Source organism: Taudactylus pleione, unplaced genomic scaffold (assembly GCF_031769625.1).
Source record: "Taudactylus pleione unplaced genomic scaffold, aTauple2 ptg000032l, whole genome shotgun sequence".
NCBI classification, from domain to species: Eukaryota; Metazoa; Chordata; class Amphibia; order Anura; family Myobatrachidae; genus Taudactylus; species Taudactylus pleione.
This window is the reverse complement of record NW_028284434.1, coordinates 3,177,356-3,202,017: the sequence shown is the minus strand read 5'-3', so window position 1 is coordinate 3,202,017 and position 24,662 is coordinate 3,177,356. Positions and strand designations below refer to the sequence as shown.

The following is a 24,662-nucleotide window of genomic DNA, read 5'->3' as shown; positions in this document are numbered from 1 at the left end:
TCCAAATTGATTATGTGAGCATATCCTGGGATGTGTTTGAAATCACCCAGCTATAATGCTCTCACAATATTTCTGGATTTGCCAGAAATCACAAATCTTGAGGAGAGTCCAAGCAGGGTAAGCCATTTTGCAATTACCTACCTGAGTTTTTCTAAGAGGTATGCCTCTTAGTAAATCTGGTGATACACAGAGTAGCCTGCCTCTGAATGAGCTGGAAATCATTAGATGCTGCTGCCGCTTTTTTTGTGCTGCTGAAGGCAATACACCTACCCATTGGGCTGTCACAGTCATGTAATCTTTGGTTTGCCCTGTTCTGCTTGTCCACATATCTGTGGTTAAGATTATTTTAAAGTCCATGTATAGGTGAGGAACTGCTTTTCTAGTGAAGTGGAATCTAGATTGGATTTGGTAGCAGAGACACAGGACCTCAATTAACTATCTAAAAACCACTGCATTAATGGTGAATATTGGTTGCAGATCTAATACCAGCATAGCTGTTATGGCATCAGTGATCCACTGTGTAACTGGTTGATAGCTGTCAAACTTGTATCCTCTATCAAAGGAGTGTTTTACAGTAAATTGTTTTTTAAACTACTACTAGTACACTAGTCTTCTTGGTCTCCTTCTGGGATGATGAGCCACCCCAAGTAGCAGCAGGCCTAGCATTCAAGGATTCTTCTGAGGAATCCTGAATAGGGGAGGACTCACTTAGCATAATCATATAGGATGCAGGACTACTTACAATCATGGTTGAGTATATTGATGATGAAGGTGTTGGTGGTGACATATGCAGGTGACTGGATCTAGCAGAGAGAAGGGAGCTAGCTGACACTGGACTGCTTGTTATTACTTTTTTAGCAGAAGATTCTGTTTTTGCCAAAAACTTTACATGTACATGCTGCAAATGACATAATAGGGAGGAGGTTACAAATGCTACAGTTGGCAAGACAATTGTCAAAATTTGGGTGAAAATAATTCCACATATAAGAGGTGGATTTTTTTGTCTTATGCCCAGACATGACAATGGGCCTCTTTTATCATGGGCAAGAACTGCTTCCATTGGTGCCTCACTTACACAAAGAACATCATCATTATCAACATCCTCATCATCAATAGTGGATGGATGGAGCACAGCAGCAGGCACTGTGCTGTGCTAATATATTGGAGGGAGTATGAGACAGCACTCTAACAGATTTCAGCAAGGGGGTGCAAGATCCTCAAAAAATGGTCATAGAATCACTCACTTTCCCAGCAACAAAAAGTAAAAAAAGAACCAGCACTCACGTTTAAGATGAACAAAGATAGGTTTATTCACATGGTCCAAAGAAACAGAAAACAGCAGCAGCTGCAGCAGCCCGATGTCCATTTAAAATGATGCTTCTAAGTCTTCCTCAGGGGCTAAACACACTGTGCACAGATGCTTCTGTGTGTTTAGCCCCTGAGGAAGACTGAGAAGCATCAGTTGAAACTGAATATTGGGCTGCTGATGTGTTTTGTTTCTTTGGACCATATGAACAAACCTATCTTTGTTCATCTAAACACGAGTGCTGGACTCTTTTCTTACTTTTCCTTACTGGGAAAGGGAGTGTTTATATATATATATATATATATATATATATATATATGTATATATGTAGAGTATAAATAAACAGTCAGGTGCATAAATATTGGGACATTGACAGAATTTTCATATTTTGGCCTCTATGCACCATCGCAATGGCTTTGAAATGAAACAAACAAGATGTGCTTTAACTGCAGACTTTCAGATTTAATTTGAGGGTAATTACATCCAAATCAGGTGATCAGTATAGGAATTACAACGGTTTCTATATGTGCCTCCCACTTTTTAAGGGGCCAAAAGTAATGGGACAAACTAAACAATCCTAAATCTAACTTTCACTTTTTAATACTTTGTTGCAAATCCTTTGCAGGCAATTACAGCCTGAAGTCTGGAACGCATAGACATCACCAGACGCTGGGTTTCATCCCTGGTGATGCTCTGCCAGGCCTCTACTGCAAATGTCTTCAGTTCCTGCTTGTTCTTGGGGCATTTTCCCTTCAGTTTTGTCTTCATCAAGTGAAATGCATGCTCAATCAGATTCAGGTCAGGGGATTGACTTGGCCATTGCATAACATTCCACTTTTTAGCCTTAAAAAACTCATTGGTTGCTTTTGCAGTATGCTTCGGGTCATTGTCCATCTGCACTGTGAAGCGCCGTCCAATGAGTCCTGAAGCATTTGACTAAATATGAGCATATAATATTGCCTGAAACACTTCATAATTCATTCTGCTGCTTTTGTCAGCAGTCACATCATCAATAAATACAAGGGAACCAGTTCCATTGGCAGCCATACATGCCCACACCATGACACTACCACCACCATGCTTCACTGATGAGGTGGTATGTTTTGGATCATGAGCAGTTCTTTTCCTTCTCCATATTCTTCTCTTCCCATCACTCTGGTACAAGTTGATCTTTGTCTCATCTGTCCATAGGATGTTGTTCCAGAACTGTAATGGCTTTTTTAGATGTTGTTTGGCAAACTCTAATCTGGTCTTCCTGTTTTTGAGGCTCACCAATGGTTTACATCTTGTGGTGAACCCTCTATATTCACTCTTGTGAAGACTTCTCTTGATTGCTGACTTTGACACATATACACCAACCTCCTGGAGAGTGTTCTTGAGTTATCCAACTGTTGTGAAGGGGTTTTTCTTCACCAGGATAATAATTGTTCTGTCCTCCACCACAGTTGTTTTCCGTGGTCTTCCGGGTCATTTGGTGTTACTGAGCTCTCCGGTGCATTCTTTCTTTTTAAGAATGTTCTAAACAGTTGATTTGGCCACACCTAATGTTTTTGCTATCTCTCTGAGGGGTTTGTTTTGATTTTTCAGCCTAATGATGGTTTGCTTCACTGATAGTGACAGCTCTTTGGATCTCATATTGAGAGTCGACAGCAACTGATTCCAAATGCAAATGTCACACCTAGAATCAATTCCAGACCTTTTATCTGCTTAATTGATAATGAAATAATGAGGGAATAGCCCACACCTGTCCTTGAAATAGCTTTTGAGTTGATAGTCCCATTACTTTTGGCCCCTTAAAAAGTGGGAGGCACATATAGAAACCGTTGTAATTCCTACACAGTTCACCTGATTTGGATGTAATTACCCTCAAATTAAATCTGAAAGTCTGCAGTTAAAGCACATCTTGTTTGTTTCATTTCAAAGCCATTCTGGTGGTGAATAGAGGCCAAAATATGAACATTTTGTCAATGTCCCAATATTTATGCACCTGACTGTATATATATATATATATATATATATATATATATATGTATATAAATTGTGGATGATTTCAGCACCAAAATAGGTACAAGTCCACTGTTTAGACCTTAATTATGGTGGTGTCAGCATTAGAGAAATTCAACATGATGCACGCTCCAATTTGTGTGGTGTCAGCTCTATCAACGTGATATTGTTAGTGGCAATCCACCAAATAAGTCTCAATCAGAATATGAAGTTGATAATGAGCGCCTACAGTGCTTTCCAAAACATCATTATAAATGATCATAAATAAATAAATAGCAACGGCTCTGGAGCTACACGCTAAGACGACAGAAGGGAACTTCTATTAAAATATCTATCTAGGCAGTGGTGTACGCTTAATAAGAAGCTGGTGAATAGTGAGTGGCAGGCATGGCTGTGAAAAAGGCAGCGGTTACTGATGGCGAGCTGGATTTCTGCAGGTGAAAATTATCACTAGTCCAAAAAGCTGTCTCCGCAAAAGGAGGCATTTTCGGATGTAATAATTGTATAAAGGGGAATTATTAATTACACTATGTTTTTGGAAATTTACAATTCAAATTGAAAACTACATTTTCTCTAATTCCAATTTTAACATAAATAGTGCCCATAGTATTTTTTAAACAAAACTGTAGAAAACTAGTTGTGTGGGTGTGCAACACAGGAACACTCACAAAGTATTCTTTTTTACATTTGTATTAATTTTATTTATGTGTACTTATGCTGATAGTGGGGAGATGGAGTGATCGGCTACATATGTCTGCCAACTAACTTATATATAAACAAATGTTACTTACTTTGGTGCTTGAGTAGACATTTTGAAAAACAAGTCCATAGCTACAAGAAGCAATATCCTTGTAAACCTGAATTCATAATCTTTTGTACTTCCACATGGGTAGGCACCAAAAATGAAGACCTGTGAAAGAATAGTTTTAAAAAAATGTTTAATTTAAATGATTTTAATCAGTAGTATATTTAGTGACACCATTATATGTATATTAATAATTTTACAAGCAGCTCTTTATTTTAGAAAATAAATAAGAAAGATCCCTGATCAGTCACAGTGTTAATCTTTCTATTAGAATTTATGAAATGCAGCAAAAAACACACTGATGAGAACAAACAGAAATTAATCAGATTAATAAGAAAACACACTTGTGCATGGATTGAAAGAAAATTAAATTGGCATTGGGGAGAATCACCTGAAGTCCAGATAGTATATGCTCTGCAATGGAGTAACATCCTGTTTGGTCAGTAAATACACCATGCCTGTACTATTCACTATATTAACAACAAAATATGTTCTACACATACAGGCCCTGATTCAGAGCCGGATGCTCTGACAGAGCGCTCGCTCTGAATCAGGGCCGGCCCTCTGGTTTTTTAGAGCGGCCTCCTGGCCGCTCACATAGCTGTGGGTTACCACCCACAGCTATAACGAGTGGCCAGGAAGATGGTCGTGATGGTTAAGATGATCACGACCAACGGCCTTGCGATGAGACCCTTGTGGTAGGGTCTCATTGCCGCAAGCCCCAGAGTGCTTTCGGCTCTAACAGAGCCAAAAACACTCCCACTGACAACACTTGTGATGCCAGTGGGGCCGGCCCAAGACGATAGGCGTTCCCATGGGAATGCCTCCGTCTGGGCAGCCACGCCCCTGGACCGCCCACCAAAGTGGGCATGCTGTCACTCAACATCGACAGCACGCCCCCTTTGGTATGAGAGCCAGAGCAATGGTTTGCCCGTCGCTATTCGAGTCTTGCGTATGCGCACGGCAGAGCCGGCTCCATCATGCACATGCGCACTGGGCCACCATCGACCCACTTGCAAGCGCATAGCGCTCGCGAGCGGGTCTGAATCAGGCCCACTATTCTTAAAAACACAGTGTAGTCTCTAACACACAGATCATTAACAATGAAAATATGCCTGTGTGACTGTGCTGTTCACCTTATGTACATCTTTGTTCATCCAATGCCTGTTTATGTGCTGCTAATGGATCTTGGGCACTTATTGATAGTATACAGTATACAGTCCATGTTTTGCTCCACTGTCAATCATACGTCCAGGTTGTGCTGTGCACTCTTACCACATGTATGCCTACTTGTGCACACTGTGACCCTCATTCAGATCCGGTCGCAAGCGCTGAGCGCTCGCAACTGGGTCAATGTTAAGGCTCTGCACACGTGCAGCGGCCGCACTGCATGTGAGCAAGCCCCGGAGCGAGAGAGAAATTATCTCACTCCGGAGCTCACTACAAAAGGGGCAACTGTCGATGTTGATCGACAGCTCACCCAGTTTTGTAGGCGGGGCGGGGGGGTGGCTACACAAATGGAGGCATTCCTAATGGAATGCCTGCCATTTTGTGGGTGGCCGCACTGACATCAGCAGTGATGTCTGTGGGGACTTTGCTACTCGATCAGAGCAGGAAGCTCCCTGAAGCTTGTGGTTGCCGAGACCCAACTTTAGGGTCTCGTCGCAATCCCCGATGGTTTTGATGGTCTTGACCATCGCGACCATCAACTTGGTCAGTCGCTAAAGCTGTGGGTGGTAACCCACAGCTGAGCTAGCGACCAGGAAGCCGCACTAGAAAATACAAGCAGCCGCCCTCATTCAGAACGAGCGGTCACTTCTTGCGACCACCGCTGAATGAGGGCCTATATCTGCTTGTATGTGCTGAAAATCCTTTGTTTGTCTATACTGTGCACCCGATAAGTTAATGCATTCTGCAGCCCATACCTTGTTTATGTGTAAACACCATTTACAAAGTCTTGAAAAAGTATTGAAATACAAAAATATTTGTTACTTTCCATTGCACAGATTATAAAATTTAAATAACTTTAATTAGTATTTTTGAAAATGATCTACAAAGTAATATGCACAATAGTAAACTAATATAATCTGGTATTTTGGACCCATCATTTGCTGGGTCAATATCTATCATGTCAGGGTTTTTTTTCCTCTCAATTCTCTACCTTCTCATCTCTCTCCCCCATTTCCTCCTATCTTTCTTTTTCCCATCTCAACCTCTTCCTTACCCTCTTTCTCTTCCTCAACCTCATTCTCTTCCTATGTTCCTCTCACCTCTTTCCCACTCTTCTTTCCCTCTCTTTCTCACTCTTCCTCCCAAATTTCATTCCCTACCCCTCTTTTTCTCCTCACTTTCTACCATCTCTCTCTCTCATCTCCCTCTTACTCTCTCACCTCTTATTCCTCCAATCTTTCTCTCTCTCCCCTCTTCTATCTCCCTCCTCAGCAAGGAAAGGGGTGCATAGTTCACTGGGGGGGAGAGAGGCAGTGACCAGGAGCACAGTGAGGGGTTTGGGGGGGAGGGCACATCCAACTCATACTGTACATCAGCTAGACTGACACATTAGTTGCTTATTGTCCCAAAATCAAATTACTAAAATAAAAACTACAGTTTAATATGTAAAAAGTATTCACGTCACTTGTAAGTGCAAGGTCACATTTATATAAATGCAAAACCATGTACATTGCATCAAATGTTAAAAGATGTGTTTATTGACTCCACCATTTGTAAGAAGTAATTGCTTCATCTACTGTCAGTTCCTCTTTCAGTACAATTACCAGTCTCTATGTGATGACCCACAGCATGCCAGAGACTGTCCAAAAAAAACATTGAGATGCACAAATCTAGAAAGGGTAAAATACATTGCAAAGGCATTGAACATATATCAAAACTCTGTATAGTCCAATATAGGGAAGTAGAATGTAACTACAGCCACACTGCCTAGGTCACGCTACCACTTAAACTAACTTGGCAGACAAGACAAGCACTTATCATAGAAGCTACTGCAAGGCAAACTGTGACATTTAACAAGCTATAAAAGTATCAGTTGGAACATTATCTACAAAGATCAACAATCCCCAAGGCTTTCTATAAAATTACCTGAAGGTTGCAAGATCCTTGATTGAAGAAATCTATATCCTGGACCACAAAAATGCCATTTAAAGCATGTCTAAAAATTGTGGAGATTTTTAGCATGAAAGTTTAATAGGTAAGGTCATGACCGAAACGTTGACCATGTGTATGATATGCTATAAAAAAACGGTATTCTTTTTCTATCAAGTAGACTGGTGAGAGCTGTCCTTAAAAAGGATTATACATTTAATATCCTAATTTCATTTTCTGTGGAATAGCACCACAGCAGCTGCAATGGAACAAGAGTGCATTTCATCTGGATATTAATAGGGGGCCGCTGAGGAAAACAGTATCAGTGGAAATGGATGCCAGGCTTCTGCAGCCACTGCACTTTGTACACAGGATGACATGTTTATACTTGTGAATAAAGGAATTCACCTACTAAAAGAGAGAAAGTGAGTGGGTACGGCACCCACAGGTGTGTATAATTCAAGTGTATTGTAATTTAACAATTACTCCAATAGAGCAACAAATCCCAAAATATATGGGCGTCAGCTCAATGTCAAAAAAGAAAATACTGGTAAAAGTATTAATAATAAATATAGAAATTGGATTGACCTAAGAGCGACTAAGTTGCTAAAATGTGCTCATAACCTGAATTCAATATAAATATTAAAAAATTAAAAAACCCAAAATAAAATTCATAGAAATAAAGTGCCAGTGCATTAATACATATAAGCAATAATAAACAATTTATTAAGAGACACAAATTCATATAATGGGAGAAATAGGGGGCTGGGGGGAGGGAGGGAACATAGGGAATATACAATATTAAAGAAGTAAGCAATATATACTATTCAAATGGATAACTTAGTACAGAAATATAAAAGAAGGATCAGAATAAAAAATATTCCATGCCGTTTAAAAAAGGAAACATTCCTTTTTAAAAAAAAAATTAGATAATAAATAAATTAGCAGCTTAACTGAGTGGTCACACCCAACGCATTTCTTCCATGGGACTTCATCAAGGGGATACTAGTCTAGTGGGGTATTCTCCTATTTATACCACCACACCAGCTTATTAGAGATCAGAAGACCGCATCACTTCCTGTCTAGCTAATAAGGAAGTTTTATTCAAACTCAACTTTTTGTAGGGTAAGTGGCTTCCAGTCGTAGTGTATGTCCATAATATAACATTTTATAACAAGTGCCATTGGAATGAAAACCACATGTCCGGATATGACACAGCCAGTCAGCACGTATCCCCCTCTCATACAGGATTAGACTGTGTATGAGGCAAACCATAAGGGTGGAAGTACAGAGGAGAGAGGGCGGAAGTTGCCCTGGCATGATATATGTTTAATATATTTTTTCTGGTATATAAAAAACTCAAAATTTATATAAAATGTTATATTATGGACATACACTATTTCTCCCATTATATGAATTTGTATCTCTTAATAAATTGTTTATTATTGTTTATATGTATTTATGCACTGGCACTTTATTTCTATGAATTTTATTTTGGGTTTTTTAATATTTTCATATTTATATTGAATTCAGGTTATGAGCACATTTTAGCAACTTAGTCTTTCTTAGGTCAATCCAATTTATATATATATATATATATATATATATATATATATAAATATATGCCACATTCTGATCTCCAGTACAGATCTCATTCCCTAGGAAAGGCGGTATACAGGATTAAGGGGTCTATTTACTAAGCAGTGTTAGGACACAGAGTGAAAAGTGATAAGGAGCCAGCCAATCAGCTCCCAACTGCCATCTCACAGGCTGTGTTTGAAAAATGACAGTTGGGAGCTGATTGGCTGACATCTTATCACTTTTCACTCTTCACTTTTCACTTCTCCTAACACTGCTTAGTAAATAGACCCCTATGATTCCTGCTGTCTACTACAGCAAAGGTTTCACACACAACTGCACTACCCGGGTGTGATTGATTGGTGTGTGAAGGTATAAAGGATTCTGGGATCCAGTGGGCGGGGCTTCTGATGCTGACTATCAGCCGGATGATAGAGAGGGGCTGGTGTGTATAGCTAGTGTCAGGAAACCATCTGATTAATCTAAAAGTGATGTGATAACATTTGTAATGAGTAAAATAGGCCAAAATTATTTGGAAGATTATTTTTAATTCAGATATTTTCTTAATAATTATCACTTTGCATGTTTTTGTCAAAATATCAACTTAATTTAAATTTACTGCTCTCCCCCGACACTCACTTAAGCACTTGTACTCACATATACTGTAGCATGTACAATTTGTAATTATCTTACCTTTGCTTGTTTAGAACCTAGATGCCGAGACCCAACTTTAGGGTCTCGTCGCAATCCCCGATGGTTTTGATGGTCTTGACCATCGCGACCATCAACCTGGTCAGTCGCTAAAGCTGTGGGTGGTAACCCACCGCTTAGCTAGCGACCAGGAAGCCGCACTAGAAAATACAAGCAGCCGCCCTCATTCAGAACGAGCGGTCACTTCTTGCGACCACTGCTGAATGAGGGCCTATATCTGCTTGTATGTGCTGTACATCCTTTATTTGTCTATACTGTGCACCTGATAAGTTAATGCATTCTGCAGCCCATACCTTGTTTATGTGTAAACGCAATTTACAAAGTCTTGAAAAAGTATTGAAATACAAAAATATTTGTTACTTTCCATTGCACAGATTATAAAATTTAAATAACTTTAATTAGTATTTTTGAAAATGATCTACAAAGTAATATGCACCATAGTAAACTAATATAATCTGGTATTTTGGACCCATCATTTGCTGGGTCAATAGCTATCATGTCAGGGTTTTTTTTCCTCTCAATTCTCTACCTTCTCATCTCTCTCCCCCATTTCCTCCTATCTTTCTTTTTCCCATCTCAACCTCTTCCTTACCCTCTTTCTCTTCCTCTCTTCCTCAACCTCATTCTCTTCCTATGTTCCTCTCAACTCTTTCCCACTCTTCTTTCCCTCTCTTTCTCACTCTTCCTCCCAAATTTCATTCCCTACCCCTCTTTTTCTCCTCACTTTCTACCATCTCTCTCTCTCATCTCCCTCTTACTCTCTCACCTCTTATTCCTCCAATCTTTATCTCTCTCCCCTCTTCTATCTCCCTCCTCAGCAAGGAAAGGGGTGCATAGTTCACTGGGGGGGGGAGAGAGGCAGTGACCAGGAGGACAGTGAGGGGTTTGGGGGGGAGGGCACATCCAACTCATACTGTACATCTGCTAGACTGACACATTAGTTGCTTATAGTCCCAAAATCAAATTACTAAAATAAAAACTACAGTTTAATATGTAAAAAGTATTCACGTCACTTGTAAGTGCAAGGTCACATTTATATAAATGCAATACCATGTACATTGCATCAAATGTTAAAAGATGTGTTTATTGACTCCATCATTTGTAAGAAGTAATTGCTTCATCTACTGTCAGTTCCTCTTTCAGTACAATTACCAGTCTCTATGTGATGACCCACAGCATGCCAGAGACTGTCCAAAAAAAAGCATTGAGATGCACAAATCTAGAAAGGGTAAAATACATTGCAAAGGCATTGAACATATATCAAAACTCTGTATAGTCCAATATAGGGAAGTAGAATGTAACTACAGCCACACTGCCTAGGTCAGGCTACCACTTAAACTAACTTGGCAGACAAGACAAGCACTTATCATAGAAGCTACTGCAAGGCAAACTGTGACATTTAACAAGCTATAAAAGTATCAGTTGGAACATTATCTACAAAGATCAACAATCCCCAAGGCTTTCTATAAAATTACCTGAAGGTTGCAAGATCCTTGATTGAAGAAATCTATATCCTGGACCACAAAAATGCCATTTAAAGCATGTCTAAAAATTGTGGAGATTTTTAGCCTGAAAGTTTAATAGGTAAGGTCGTGACCGAAACGTTGACCATGTGTATGATATGCTATAAAAAAATGGTATTCTTTTTCTATCAAGTAGACTGGTGAGAGCTGTCCTTAAAAAGGATTATACATTTAATATCCTAATTTCATTTTCTGTGGAATAGCACCACAGCAGCTGCAATGGAACAAGAGTGCATTTCATCTGGATATTAATAGGGGGCCCCTGAGGAAAACAGTATCAGTGGAAATGGATGCCAGGCTTCTGCAGCCACTGCACTTTGTACACAGGATGACCTGTTTATACTTGTGAATAAAGGAATTCACCTACTAAAAGAGAGAAAGTGAGTGGGTACGGTGCCCACAGGTGTGTGTAATTCAAGTGTATTGTAATTTAACAATTACTCCAATAGAGCAACAAATCCCAAAATATATGGGCGTCAGCTCAATGTCAAAAAAGAAAATACTGGTAAAAGTATTAATAATAAATATAGAAATTGGATTGACCTAAGAGCGACTAAGTTGCTAAAATGTGCTCATAACCTGAATTCAATATAAATATTAAAAAATTAAAAAACCGAAGATAAAATTCATAGAAATAAAGTGCCAGTGCATAAATACATATAAACCAATAATAAACAATTTATTAAGAGACACAAATTCATATAATGGGAGAAATAGGGGGCTGGGGGGAGGGAGGGAACATAGGGAATATACAATATTAAAGAAGTAAGCAATATATACTATTCAAATGGATAACTTAGTACAGAAATATAAAAGAAGGATCAGAATAAAAAATATTTCATGCCGTTTAAAAAAGGAAACATTCCTTTTTAAAAAAAAAATAGATAATAAATAAATTAGCAGCTTAACTGAGTGGTCACACCCAACGCATTTCTTCCATGGGACTTCATCAAGGGGATACTAGTCTAGTGGGGTATTCTCCTATTTATACCACCACACCAGCTTATTAGAGATCAGAAGACCGCATCACTTCCTGTCTAGCTAATAAGGAAGTTTTATTCAAACTCAACTTTTTGTAGGGTAAGTGGCTTCCAGTCGTAGTGTATGTCCATAATATAACATTCTATAACAAGTGCCATTGGAATGAAAACCACATGTCCGGATATGACACAGCCAGTCAGCACGTATCCCCCTCTCATACAGGATTAGACTGTGTATGAGGCAAACCATAAGGGTGGAAGTACAGAGGAGAGAGGGCGGAAGTTGCCCTGGCATGATGTATGTTTAATATATTTTTTCTGGTATATAAAAAACTCAAAATTTATATAAAATGTTATATTATGGACATACAAATTCATATAATGGGAGAAATAGTGTATCTCTTAATAAATTGTTTATTATTGCTTATATGTATTAATGCACTGGCACTTTATTTCTATGAATTTTATTTTGGGTTTTTTAATTTTTTCATATTTATATTGAATTCAGGTTATGAGCACATTTTAGCAACTTAGTCTTTCTTAAGTCAATCCAATTTATATATACATATATATATATATATATATAAATATATGCCACATTCTAATCTCCAGTACAGAACTCATTCCCTAGGAATGGCGGCATACAGGATTAAGGGGTCTATTTACTAAGCAGTGTTAGGACACAGAGTGAAAAGTGATAAGGTGCCAGCCAATCAGCTCCCAACTGCCATCTCACAGGCTGTGTTTGAAAAATGACAGTTGGGAGCTGATTGGCTGACATCTTATCACTTTTCACTCTTCACTTTTCACTTCTCCTAACACTGCTTAGTAAATAGACCCCTATGATTCCTGCTGTCTAATACAGCAAAGGTTTCACACACAACTGCACTACCCGGGTGTGATTGATTGGTGTGTGAAGGTATAAAGGATTCTGGGATCCAGTGGGCAGGGCTTCTGATGCTGACTATCAGCCGGATGATAGAGAGGGGCTGGTGTGTATAGCTAGTGTCATGAAACCATCTGATTAATCTAAAAGTGATGTGATAAAATTTTAATGAGTAAAATAAGCCAAAATTATTTGGGATTATTTTTAATTCAGATATTTTCTTAATAATTATCACTTTGCATGTTTTTGTCAATATCAACTTAATTTATATTTACTGCCCTCCCCCGACACTCACTTAAGCACTTGTACTCACATATACTGTAGCATGTACAATATGTAATTATCTTACCTTTGCTTGTTTAGAACCTAGAAGAGAAAATATGCGATTTACTGTGTAACTGTCATAGCTATCCTTTGCTGAGGCATCTGTGATTAATGCAACCACTGAACCAAATGGAATATTTTCCAATGCTTGTAACAGTCCAGCCATTGCATATTCAGGACAGTCACCACCATCACTGGCATAAAGAGAATTAATGTAATTGATAAAGTCATTGGTGGAGCAAGTAGCACGGAGGGGTCCGACACCTGAAGAAACAGAAGTCATAATAATCGTAATCAGTAGCTGTATTATTACAATCACTATGTAGAACTCATTACTTTTATTATATGTTTCTTTATTAAAGTGAAACTCCATCTCCAGAAATTTCTCAATATAAATGTAAAAGTTCCCAAACTTTGGAGAACATGAATTGTATTTCTATTATGCTGTCCAGATGATTATAAGCTATTTCAGTTACAGTATTAGCCATTTTTCTGCAAAAGGAAACTAAAAGTGTCTTGCTGCTGCCCTTCAGTGGGATTACTGATAGGAACTATGGGCCTGATTCAGAGCCACTCGTAAGCGGCAGCTCGTTTGCTCTGAGCGATGTTTCCCCAACTGCGCATGCGTACGGATCGTTATACGCATGCGCGAACCAGTCAGTGCGGCCGAAATTCATGTGCTCGCAAAATAGCGAATGCCTGCTAATTTGAGTGACAGAATGAGGCGTATGTGGGTGGTAACAGGGGAAGGTGCTTGAAAACGGGGAGTGGAGATCAGAACGCAGGCGTGCTTAAAGGTCAAAACGGGCATTTTAAGGGAGTGCATAATTAATCCAGCAGCGTCATTGACCACGTCACTGGGTTACTTTAACTCAGAACTGCTCGCAAAATAGTGGTTGAAAAAACCAACCACAAGAATAGCGAGCAGTTCATACGCTGGTCGATGTACTCGATTAATCTAATAAATAGCGGACATGACGTATGGTGCGAGCGGCCAGGGGGCGTAATTTTCAAATTTATGTTCGCATGTTTTGCTCGCTCGTTCAGACTTAGAGGCGTGAAGAGACCGCAAAGTGCGAACGGTTCAGTTGAATAGCCACCCCTTTTTAGAAAACGAACAACCGCAAATAGCGAGTGGCTCTGAATGAGGGCCTATGTTTTTGTACAGAGAAATTATCAGCCACATCACAATCTTTCCTCATATATTTTATGTTAGAATTAGCATCTAACCCATTAAGGCCTGAGCAACAACTTGGCTTAATGGAGTGTGGTTGGTTAGTCTGAATATAAGGATTCTATTGGACTCCATTAATGTACAGAGTACATCAACCCTGGGAGGTTTAATGTATGATGTTTTTTTGTGCTGATACAGTAACATTATACCTACACAAATGTGGGGTAAATGTAACACATTTATTAAACATTTAAAAAAACCTTGCATTACATACTATTTTTACAGAAAATGAAAATTTAATTTTGCTATCCAAAAATGTGCCTATTCTTGCATATAAACCTATTATTGTATATTTCCCCTTTATTTACAGAATTTAGGTTCATTTGATAAATATTCTTTAAAATTATTATTTTTACTATAAAATGAACACATGGGGGTGGATAAATGAGAGTGGGGTGGCTGTGTCATCAGTCATCATGGGTGGGTAAGTGACAGAGAAATGGCTGTGCCATGAATCATCATGGGTGAGAAAGTGATAGTGGAGTGACTGAGCCATGAGTAATCATGGAATGGTATGTGACAGTGTGGTGACTGAGCCATGAGTAATCATGGAATGGTAAGTGACAGTGCGGTGACTGAGCCATAAGTAATCATGGAATGGCATGTGACAGTGTGGTGACTGAGCCATGAGTAATCATGGAATGGTAAGTGACAGTGCGGTGACTGAGCCATAAGTAATCATGGAATGGCATGTGACAGTGTGGTGACTGAGCCATGAGTAATCATGGAATGGCATGTGACAGTGTGGTGACTGAGCCATGAGTAATCATGGAATGGTAAGTGACAGTGCGGTGACTGAGCCATAAGTAATCATGGAATGGCATGTGACAGTGTGGTGACTGAGCCTTGAGTAATCATGGAATGACATGTGACAGTGTGGTGACTGAGCCATGAGTAATCATGGAATGGTAAGTGACAGTGCGGTGACTGAGCCATAAGTAATCATGGAATGGCATGTGACAGTGTGGTGACTGAGCCATGAGTAATCATGGAATAGTATGTGACAGTGTGGTGACTGAGCCATGAGTAATCATGGAATGGTATGTGACAGTGTGGTGACTGAGCCATGAGTAAACATGAAGAGAATCTACCAGAAAAATCAGTTTTTACTAGTTTGTCAGTGATGATTCATCAGTTTTATTACTGCTGTCCCTTCTGTGTTTCCCGTTCAGTTGCATTTCGATGTTTGCGTGTAACAGTTCTGTCACATAAAGTGTTCTTTACTTTCATTTCCTTAGTGCTACAGTGTTTATGCTTTGATTTCGATTTTGTGTTTTTACTGTTAACATAAAGTAATAACACCACATAACTTTTGTTAAATAAGTAAGAAATTTGTAGTCAAAATGCATCAGAGGAACAGTACTAACTTTGGGAAAAAGTAAATTATTCATATTTTGGTGTAAAACTTGTTGATCAAGAAAAGTTCACATAAGGGGCAAAATGTAATAGGGTGAGAGTTTAGAAAATGTGAGAGTTTAGTTGTAAATTCTCACACTATTACATTGATCGACTTGTATTTTCAAAATGGGAAAATATCTGGATGAGAGTTTAAGGGCTGGATTCAAATAGGCACAAAAAGTTGCATTTTGGCGAAAAGCGTTCGCAGGTGAGAAACTTTTCACATATAAGTGCATATCGCGCTGTCCAATTCCCAAAAGTGTTCACATGTACGATAACTCCATTGACAGAAACTGGCGAAAAGTTTTCACCATCTCAGTGCAGGTGAAAAATTGTGCAAAATCTCTATTTTTTTGCGAAAAATGTGGGGATTTTGTTCAGAATCCCTTGGAACCCTTCCCCTATCGACTAATTGTGCAAAATAATTTTTTTAAATAGTTTCATTTGGCCAATAATGACATGTTAATATTTGGGTGAAAAATGTTAAAATAGTGGAAAATGCATTTAAAGCATTGGGTCTGGTATTTTGGGGGGCTGTATGAATGGGACGGGTGTTTTCATAATTGCAGGTGGCTGCAGCAGGTGTATTTTTAACATTTTATACACACAAAAATATACTAGCACCCATTTTAATGTACCCCCAATTTAACTGCAGCAATTACTGTATTTTTCTCCAAAAAATATTGATATAATATTTCTACGCTTATGCAAATATGCATGCAACAGTTATTTGACACATTTTACAAACCCAAAATGTTTTTATTAGGGCTAATAATACACTTCTACATTGATTTTCTATGTAAGTTAGGCTATTTATGAGGTACAGACTGATTTGCCCAAAATGTGGTGTACTTTTCGCTAGTTATGTCATGCGCAATTATCTCACATATGCATTTTTGCATCTTTTGTAGGGTGAAAACCGTGAGCGCGCATTCTGAAAATATTGCACCAGAACTGGCGAATAGTGCAAAAACTTCTCCGGTGTTGTTTTCGTTTTATTGCGGCTAATTGAATCCGACCCTTAATCGTGAAAGTTTTTTGTGCTTGAAAAATATGCGAGTTTGCATGGACTCTATTACATTGTCTGAGTTTAAAAAGTGTGAGAGATTACTCTCACATATTGTAAACTCTCACCCTATTACATTTAGCCGAAGGTGTGTTCTATTTGTGTGACCAAAGGTACGTAAAGATTTCTTCATTTTATGTTCCCTTTGATCTGGTGGGAATTAAAAAATAATAGTGATGACTATTTATTTTGATATTGCTAGGTAAAGGGTTACAATGTAATGAATAGTATATTTTTTACCCCTCCTCCTATCTGCAATGAATCCTGTGCTTCATGGCTAGCAATACCAGTGCCTTTGTCACTAGAGACATTAATGACAAGTTTAGTGATGTGTGTCTACTCCCACACTGTGTTTCTGTCACTAAACATCGTTAGATAGTCTCCTTGTCATGAGCACAATACTGTGTTGTTTATTGTTGTGGTTTATCTTGTGCAGCTAAGTCAGTCTTGTCACATGATCAAGTACATAAACGCAGGCCGTGCCATCAAGAAGTCACTGTTTGTCCCAATGTGGTCATACCTGGTTCGACAACGCCCATCAAGGAGTTTATAGATGTGAGTCTATCCCCCAACACTATGGTATATATTTACTAAATGTCTATTTTAATTGATTTTTTTTGCTGACAGACAATTTTTGATTTGGTTTTTAAGTAGCAGTAAATCTGTGATTTAGTTTTTATTGATCTATTTTCATCGAATTTAAATCAATCAAAATTGATCAATCAGAATTGATTCAAATCGACCTTTAGTAAATATACCCCTATGTCTCTGTTAATAAAAATTGTTTGACAGTCACCATGTCATGAGCAAGTCTGCAGTATGGGGCAAAATTGCACAATACATGTGTCTCACTAGTGCAGTGATCACGCTGTGTTCTTTATTGTTGTGAGTGGTTTTATGCAGCTTTGTGAAAGCTATTACATTATCAAGACACAGGCCATTCCTTCAGGACTCCCTGTTTATCCTTATTTGGTCGCATGTGATGTCAATTGGTTGAAAACCTGTAGCAGGGCACTTTTCTTAATATTTGAGGGTGGGCTTACTGTAGACATCAATTGTTTCACAATGGATGTTTTATGCAGGTGCCATCTGGTATATGTTATAGCGGGAAGCAGTCAGGAAGCGGATGGATGGAATCCCGACCGTCGGCTTCCCGACTATCTAATCACGGCAAGGATTAAATGAGAGGCGTCGACATCCTGACATCTATAATTTTCGCTATGCCAAGAGCCCGACACCCGGCTTATCGATCGAAGGTAAGGCGGGCACCGGGCACAGACAGCCATGGGGAGGTGAATGTTAGGTTTAGGGTGCCATGGGGAAATTAGGGTTAGGCACCCCCCTGGGAGGTTAGGTTTAGGCTAGGGGAAGGAAGGGTTAGGGTTAGGCAACCCTGGGGGTGAGGTTAGGGTTAGGCACCCCCCAGGGACTTAGGTTTAGGTGGCTGTGAAGGGGGGGTTAGGTTTATGCACAGAGGGAGGTCAGGGTTTGGCACCCCTATGGGAGGGTTAGGGGGGATTTAGGTTATTGAATACTTACCAACGACAATCGGGATTTTCATACTTGTCGGGCTGCCACTGTCAGGATTTGCCCCGCACGTCTTAGCACGCCACAGCGAGCCATAAGTGCTTGTATAAGATATGTGTGATATATAAGATAAACCACAATAATAATATTTTTGTTTAATAGTATTGTAACTAACCTTAAACACTTATTAATTACACGTTTATATTGGAGTATTTATTGTATTGTGCACCATTTTATACTTTTATTCACTTTAGTTGTGATATTATTATATTTTATATATATATATATATATATATATATATTTTTTTTTTTTATTTTTTATTTTATTATCATTATTATTATAAGAGATCACTTTATATATTAATCATTACACAATACATTTTCACCAATTTATAAATTCACATTTGAGCTCTAGGCACAGCACTTTAAACACAAGAGCTAATAATATTGTTAGTTCCTTTAATATTGACAACAAATGGATTATTGACATATTAGTACTTAACACAATTTGGATATAGGTTCAAGGTGATCTCACACAGTATTCTGTTATAATTTTATTAAATGCCTGAGTATTAGGATTATTTATTTTCATTTTACTTTTGAATAACAAGGGGTCAATATGGTATATGTTTATTGTGTATTTAATGAATGAGATATATTGGTTTGGATTAATATTCAAGCATGAAGAATATGATGGTTGTTAGAGCCATAAACATTGTGAGGCTATTTATAGTGAAGAGACTCTAGTGGACATTATTACTTTATTTGATCAATTTCAATGAAACATTCCTATTTCTACGTTTTAACATACACATTAATATTGTGAAGTAACCTAACCGACGAGTGAACTGACAGGCAAACCTAATAGGCCTTTATTACAGTCAGTCAGTGAGGACTTCAGCTGATTGGCCATGAGGAATGCCAATCATCCAGCAATGTATGTGATTGGCTGACCGCTGGTATATGAGATCTGTCAACCCAGTGTACGGATTGACTCTATGATTAAGCTATTGTGCGAAATGCGCGTCAGATGACACACGGCAGGCGGCACACTCTGCTGCAATATCTATGCTACTGTTTATCTAATGTTTGTCCCTTACTGTTAAGTGTTTGTCTGTGTATGTACATTGACCCAATAGGGGTTTGAGCGCCAGATGGAGGCATGCGGCATGCGATACACGCTGCCAGGATATATAGGTCTCACTCCCACTGAATAAGAAACTAATGCTGCAGGGTTTGAGCGCCAGACGGAGGCATGTGGCATGCGATACACGCTGCCAGGATATATAGGTCTCACTCCCTCTGAATAAGAAACTAATGCTGGGCTGAGATATACTTTAACCTCCCATAATAAAGCCTATGACCACTAAGTGATTCTAAATTGCTATGACTGGCAACAATGTATAAAGGTGATCAAGGGATAATAGAGGTTAGACACTAGTTGATTTCTTGGGATATATTTGGTTACTGAGTCAGATCATCCCTATTAGTAACATGTGATAGGGGATTATATGTGTATGTGAGCCAAGCATTGATGCTAATATGTACTAAGTACTGAAATTATATATGGAGTAAAATTGTTATGGCCACATAAAATTACACTTTGATTATAGGAATATCAATAAAAGAATACACAGTTATTTATCAAAGTGTGCGTAGGACAAGTTAACCACACCTAATGAATTCATGGTGTCATTATTGCTATCCCTATATATAGTGTAGGGGATTTGTTTATAGGGAGGAATCACAGCCCATTTATCAACATGGGTTTGTAGGTCTAAGTGGAATAGATACTATATCATTAATAAAGAGTTATTAATTGTACCCACATTAGGATTGATATTATAAACGGATCTGGTGGAATAATAAGATCACCATATATTGTATTAACCCATTCCCATGTTTTTTATTTGGGTTTAATGTACACAGTCAACACTACCAATAGATGATATTAATATCATATGTTTATTATATTTGGCCTGAATAGAGGACCCTTTATGAGGTCAATTCATGTATCATATGGACATCATCTTTGGTATGACATGACACCATTGTGGTGAGAATAGAGACAACAGTACAATTATTTTAAATTTTGTGTGGTCTTTGTAAATAAATTTTGCTAGCTATATTTTATACATTAGATTAAAGGTTATATTTTAATTTATTACCAATTCACATATAGTGACATAATTTCTGTCAGAATAATTATAATTAATATCCGTGAGTGCCCCGTTTAGGAATATTCTTTCTTCCTTTTTCTGTTCCAATGGTAAATAGAATAGATAAGGAAGCACTGTCTGTGTACTTAATCAATCCACATATTTATTTACATAATATATTAAGAGACTGTTCAAATACCAACAGCTACCTCATTGCAGTATTATTGGAAGCTCCTCAAAAATACATCAGTCCATTGTGGATAACTGTATATGGTTAATGCTGGAACTATTCCATAAAAACACCCTTTCTCTTTGCACAAGGAGTATTGCATAACAGACTAATGTCTTACATTGTTTCTAAATAACATTAGATACAAGTTCATTCCCTGCAATAATTGTGGCCGAACTTTGTTTCTTTTCATATGATGTGTTGGTAGAATTACCTGTAACAGGTTTATCCATTTTTGCTTTTAATTAGTAGGGATATATTCTGGGCACCATTAATCTGGACTCATTTAAATGTGGTTTTATATGTATTATGTGAATAAATATGTGGATTGATTAAGTACACAGACAGCGCCATATTATCTATTCTATATATGTTCTTTTGTCATTTCGTGATAGGTTGTTATAACCTATCTTGATTTTGGAGGAGCAGTCAGATTTTTAATTAATCTAATTATTAACAGCAGTGTGCAGATCCAGCGCCAGATTGTGTGTGTGTTTAAAATCCCTAAAGAGTTGCATGGTGCATGCATCCCATTCCTGGGCAGTGAGGTGGCTAAAACAATCCTCAAAGATATTCCATCTGATAGGCATTTTATGGGAGTGTTGTGGGCGTGTCACAGGAGTGCAAGCTCAGGTGCTTAATCATGTACATTGGAGGTCATACTCAGATTCTGCACCTAGCATGGTTCTGGTGTAAGTCCTGATGGTGCTTCTGACAGTTTCAACTGCAGAGAAGTTTGGGTATTGAGGAATAATGGTAAAAGATTATGTGGTTGACAGAGGGGGAAGTAAAAAATAGCAGGAGAAGGGGTCAAAAACTTGAAAAGGGGTACAGAATGGGGGAGGGACACTGATGGGGTCACTGGAACTCAACTGGTGTCAATAATGTCACTTCATCACTTGGGAGAACTATAGTGATGCATGTAATCCATTGCCTTCTATTAACTAAGTGTATTATTGCATTTAATTGTGTCGCTATTGGTTGGATGAATCAAGGATAGCATTTTGGATGCTATGCATTCCGTCACTGATCGCATGCATAGCAGCATTTATTTACACAGCATGCATGTAGATTTAAGCAAAGGATAGCTCTCCCAATTAGAGTTGTCCTTTGCCGTGTGGGGAATTCTGGATTAATGACCTGGCAGCCATCTGGTACCCTGGGAGAGATGGTACTGGATTCCCCTTGGGGAATTCTCCTTCAATTCGTGAATGCCATGTATAGATTTCATTGCCTATCGGATCCAAGTTCTGTAAAGTTTCACTTTCCAGAGTTGGTGAAAATGGGGAATGCGTGAATCCTCCGAAAATTATTTTTCCAGAGGTTTAATCACATATTTTGTGTTTAAGCATCTCGCCCTATGCATGACATAAAGGAAAGATATCTTGCACTCATTTTGATTTATTCAAAAGATAAATATAAGATGACATTAGGATTCACTTAAAATTTTAAAGACTTAGGCCCTCATTCAGAGCCACTCGCTATTTGCGGTCGTTCGTTCTAAAACAAGGGGTGGCTATTCAAATGAACCGTTAGCTGTTTGCGGTCTGTTCACACCTCTAGGTCTGAACGAGCGAACAAAACTTGCGTTCGTTTTTTTAAAAAATACTCCCCCTGGCCGCTCGCATCCTACGTCATGTCCGCTATTTATTAGATTAATCGAGTACATCGACCAGGGTATGAACTGCTCGCTATTCTTGGGGCTGGTGTTTGCTACCTCAATTTTGCGAGCTGTTCTGGCTCTAAAATAACCCAATGACGTGGTCAACGACGCTGCTGTTTTAAATATGCACACCCATAAAATGCCCGTTTTGACCTTTAAGCACGCCTGCGATCGGATCTCCACACCCTGTTTTCAAGCACCTTCCCCTGTTACCACCCACATACGCCTCTTTCTGTCACTCAAATTATCAGGCACTCGCTATTTTGCGAGCACATGAATTTTGGCCGCACTGAGTGGTTCGCGCATGCGTATTACGATCCGTACGCATGCGCAGTTGGGCAAACATCACTCGGAGCGAACGAGCAGCGACTTGCGTCCGGCTCTGAATCAGGGCCTTAGTTCAGAGGTTCCCAAATGTGGTCCTCAAGGCTCCATAAAAGTCCAGGATTTAGAGATATCCATGGTTTGGCACAGATGGTTAAATTAAATTGACTGATGTACTAATTAAGCCACCTGTACTCAACCATGGATCTCTCTAAAACCTGAACCTTGAGGACCACGTTTGGGAACCTCTGACTTATTTATTAAAAGTAAATGTGGTGCATTTAGATATTTTAGATATTTAGATATTTTCTCAAAAGTGTCACAATGTACACTACATCATTAGCGGCATAAATAGGGCAGTTCTGTTCCTGGAAAGATTTATTTAGAAGGTACATTAATTCTGAAATATTGATGCTAAGTTACAATAAGTAAAGCACACTTCAGAATCAGCACATATCTGTACATGCGTTTTTAGCAACTATGGGCCTGATTCAGACCCACTCACGAGTGGCTGTCCGCTCGCAAGTGGGTCGATGTTCTGGACTGAGCATGCGCATGACGGAGGGAGCTCCGTCGTGCGCATGCGCCAGACGCGACGAGCGAAGGAAAGTCCTTCACTCATTGTGTCCGATCAAAGGGGGCGTGCTGTCAATGTTGATTGACAGCACGCCCCCTTTGGTAGGCGTGCCGGGGGCGTGCCTCCCTGATGGGGGCATTCCCACGGGAACGCCTCCCGTCAAAAGCCGGCCCACTGACATCACTAGTGATGTCAGTGGGAGTGATTTTGGCTCTGATAGAGCCAAAATCACTCCGGAGCTTGCGGTTGAAAACCTCAACCGCAGGCTCCGGCTCGCAGTTTCGATGGTCACGATGGTCAAGACCATCGCGGCCATCAAACTGCACGCTCGTATAGCCTATGGGTGGTCACCTACAGCTATATGAGAGTCCAGGAGGACGCTCCTTTTTCATGGGGGCCGGCCCTCATTCAGAGCGTGCGCTCTGCTCAGAGCGTACGGCTCTGAATGAGGGCCTATATCCATTAAAGTAATCTATCTAAAAGCTATTGTGGCGAGCAATATCAGTCATATACTGCAATAATGCAGTAAACCGCTCCAAATGCAATTGTCTGATATACATACTGTACAGTGACAAATTATAACTGGGATTGTTTGGGATGCAGTTATTACCTAATGCAGACTCTAAGGACTTTTTAAAATAGGTTAATTCAACTTTTTCAGTAATTTAAGCTAAGAGACTTCCTCATCCCATTCTATGCACAAATTGCTTTATTTCACAAAATCCTCCTAAATTTATTGACCTTTGTATGTTCCCCTTAATATATACTTCCTCTCACAAGTAGAGAAAAAGATTTTTGACCCATACTGTGACTAGGCCTGTGTGAGAGGGATAGCGCCTAGGGCACATATCTAGGGTATTCAATGAACTTTGTTACAGTTGATGGCAACTGTAACAAAAAACTTCTTGACATACTGTGGGGGCTAATTTTTTTTTTTTAACTACATCGGTCGTCTATTATCCTCACGATATTAACGAACATATTATATATATTGAGTCTCCCATATAAATATTCTGAATTATGGAATATTCCGAAATAAGGAATTTTTGTTAGCATGACTAAGGCTGGGTACACACCTAAAGATTTTCGATCCAACCATTCAACTAGTTGATTGGTTGGAATGAAAATCTGGTAAGGTATGAAAACAAATGACAATCATCAATTTGCTCCCAAACGCCAGAAAATGGACAAAAACTGTTGTTTGAACAAATTGTTTAGATCAAACATTTAACAAACTTGTCTGAACGTCCATTTTCATGTGTTTTCTGG

The 24,662-nt window shown here is 38.9% G+C and overlaps 1 pseudogene; it reads right to left on the bottom strand.

Annotated features, from left to right (window-relative positions):
• The window catches only part of LOC148538915 (uromodulin-like), an 87,228-nt pseudogene extending 66,166 nt beyond the window's left edge, over positions 1-21,062 (bottom strand).
• Between the last annotated feature and the right edge of the window lie 3,600 nt (positions 21,063-24,662).